The sequence below is a fragment of the Pelophylax lessonae genome, assembly GCF_965119305.1.
Source record: "Pelophylax lessonae genome assembly, chromosome: 5".
Classification (NCBI taxonomy): Eukaryota; Metazoa; Chordata; class Amphibia; order Anura; family Ranidae; genus Pelophylax; species Pelophylax lessonae.
In genome coordinates, this window is record NC_138772.1 from 322530386 (window position 1) to 322533884 (window position 3499).

Sequence of the window (3499 nt, forward strand, 5' to 3'; positions counted from 1 at the left end):
GAAACCCTCTTTCCCTGGAGCTTACTGGCCTACATGAAAAATATAACAGGCCAACGGTGAATATTGTCCATCTGTTCACTTCTTTACCTAGTCGAAAATCCAACCCTGAGGTGAAATGCTGGCCCATCTCTGGAAATCCCTAAAAGCCTGTAGCCGGGGGTGCTACACATGTATATCTACCTTCGTCCATTTTAATAAATTGAGTTTCGTGGAAATAGGAAAGCAGTGAAGCTGGACTAGAGCACAAACCTAAAGATAAATCCTATAACAATAGCAGTGGGGTAGGTGGCTGCTATTATCCTGTACCTAATTCCCAAACTGACTGAAGCCTGCCACGATAAATACTTGGTTTTCTCCCCATTCCAGTGATCTGTGTGGCCCTGCCTAGCACATCATAACCTTACACACAAACAAGAATATCTCGGGTCCTCTTCTTTGTGGTATTAGCAACACAGCACTATTCATTTCAATGGGAAAGTCATATGGATTTATTGTTTATTTTCACTTGAAGTTTTTCTTCAGGTAACTGATGCATATGTATTGTCATTTTATGTTGAGTTTAAAGTGGTTCTAAAGTCATAAGATTTTTTACTGTAATGCCTTCTATGCATTAAAGTGATAATAAAATCTTGTTTTTTTTTTCATTTAAAAATAACAAACATATCATACTTACCTGCTCTGTGCTCTTGCTATGGGGGCACCCAAGCTGAGCTGCTGCTCAATTTGTCCATTCAGACATGAGGCCGCGTCTCTAGCCGCCCCCTCTTTCTCCTCATTGGCTCACAGACTTTGATTGACAGCAGCGGAAGCCAATGATCTCACCCAATCAGGAGGGGAGTCCCAGACAGTCGAGACTCTTGTGCAACATCTCTGGATAGAGATGGGGCCCAGGTAGGTGTTAGGGGGCTGAGGGGGACTGCTGCACACAGAAGGTTTTTTTATCTTAATGCATAGAACGCAATAAGATTAACCACTTTAAGACCGGAAGATTTGACCCCCTTCCTGACCAGGCCCTATTTTGCGATTCGGCACTGCATTATTTTAACGGACAATTGTGCGGTTGTGCGATGCTGTACTCAAATAAAATTGATGTCCTTTTTTTCCCCACAAATAGAGCTTTCTTTTGGTGGTATTTGATCACCTGTGCGATTTTTAATTGTTGCGCTATAAACAAAAAAACAGAGTGACAATTTTATATATTTTTTTCACATTCTGCTATATAACATTCCCAAAAAAAAAATTTAAAAATCAAAATTTTTAAAAATTTTAGGCCAATTTGTTTTCTGCTACATATTTTTGGTTAATAAAAAATCGCAATAAGCGTATTTTGATTGGTTTGCGCAAACGTTTACCAACTACGAGAAAGATTTATGTCATTTTTATTGTTTTGGTTTTTTTTTAATAGTAATGGCGGCGATATGCAATTTTTTGCGTGACTGCGACATTGCGGCGGACAGATAGGACCCCTAACTGACATTTTTGACACTTTTAAGGGGAACCAGTGACATTACTACATTAATCAGTGCTATAAATATGCACTGTTACTGTAATAATGACACTGGCAGGGAAGGGGTTAACTCTATGGGTAATCAAAGGGTTAAATGTATGCCTCATGCTTACTGACGTGTGTGTGTGTGGGGGGGGGGGGGGTGAGGGTTCTGTGACACAGACAGAGATCGCAGGTTCATCTATGCTGAATCCTGTGATCTCTCCCTGTCTGTCACTAAGAAGATCCGCCTGCTTTGTTTACATAAGCAGGCGGGTCTTCTCACACTTTCCCCGATGATCGGGGAAGAGGCGGCTATCGCTGACTCTCCTCCTCAGGCCCGACTCCCGCTGTGTCTAAACACAGTGGGAGCGAGCCTCCGGTGGTGCGCATGTGCCGCCGAGACCACTAGGAGTCCAGCAACGTAGGTCTAGGTCGCTGGACCCAGGGGAGCCGCACTGCCGCAGTAGGATTACTGTTGGCAAGTGGTTAAAAAAAAAAAAACCTTCTGACTTTAGAACCACTTTAAAGGTAAAAAAAAAAAACTTTCAGTTCCCCTCCATATCTAAATCCTTACCTGAATCTTATATCCATCCATCTCATCTCTCCTCTCTCTCACAGGCTTGGCAAAGAGCAAAGAACGCCATTGATTCCTGCCACTGTCAGTGGAGGGAGCCGGGCCAAGCCTCTGTGTGTGTGTCAATGGAGAGAGCTTGCATGTGTGCCACCATTGGAAGAGGCTCCCTGAGGTGGCACATGCAGAAGAAGAGCATCCAGGAGTTTCTCGGTGTAAAACCATTGCAAAGAGCAGGGAAGTATAACATGTTTGTTATTTTAAGAAAAAAAAATAACTTTACAGTTTCTTTAATTAATGAGTATTTATACTTTTGCAATCAGGGGTCAGGGGGCAGAGGTCATCTAAAGTCTGACAGTGCCTGTCCTTTTTGACATCCAACATTTGTGTTCCAAATTCTAGTAGTGTAAAAGTGTGAAATAGCCAAGACCTGTAGTTGTTTATATGCCTCATAAAGGATAGCTATACTTTTAAAACACTTAGCTCCAGCACCATCAGCAGTTGGCATCAATATATCTAAATGCTGCTCCACTTTATAAAATCAATTCAAAATCCAACAGGGTGAGTGGGACTGCAGTTAATGGCTTTCACAGAAAAACGGGCCTAGGATTTCAAGTAAGTCCAAGAATCTAGCAGCTAGAGTCCCAAAGAGATTTAGGAATCAATTAGGTTGTTTAATTTGCCATCATTCCAGCATACTCCCAGGGCAGCCATTCAACAGCTGTCTCTCCCTTTCACCACTTTTCATAGTGTCAGTTCTAAGTCAGCCCAAATTTAGTAATAAGTGTGCAGTTTAAAAAGAAATTTGGCTCTGATTACTACTTTGTTCAATTTCAGAAGGTAATGTACTACTCCACAAGCCTGTATTTAGCAGGAAACAAATCAATCAATCAATACACACAATTTAGCCGGACAAAAGAGTGTTTCCAACCGTATTAGAGTAGACTGAGGGCTAAACTTTTTTTTTTTTTTGATAGATTGGAGAGGAATTGGAACGCCTATCCAATTATTGTTTTACAATACTTTTTATTAAATTTGAGCAGGTTTACAATGATTGGCTGTACAGATTACACTCTTACAAATATATCAAGTGTATGAACAGGGCTAAAAATAAACATGGAACCATGTAAACTGAAACATACAGTTACGTTTCAAGGATGATATAGCGCCATGGTAATCTCAGTTCTGGTAGGGATGGTTTGGATTTAAAGTACATAGCCGTGCTAGATTTCCTCTTAAAGCGGAGTTCCGGGCACAGAAAGCATTTTTCACTGAACACACCCCCGGGACAGTCAGGGCTAGCACATTCCACAATGGCTAGCCTCTGATCTGTCCCGGTTCGCACTTACCTGCAAGAAGAAATACTTACTTATAAAATTTCTTCCACAGCGTTTCCATCTCTCTTGTGGGCAGCTGAAGCCGGCGCGTCCTCTTCCGCG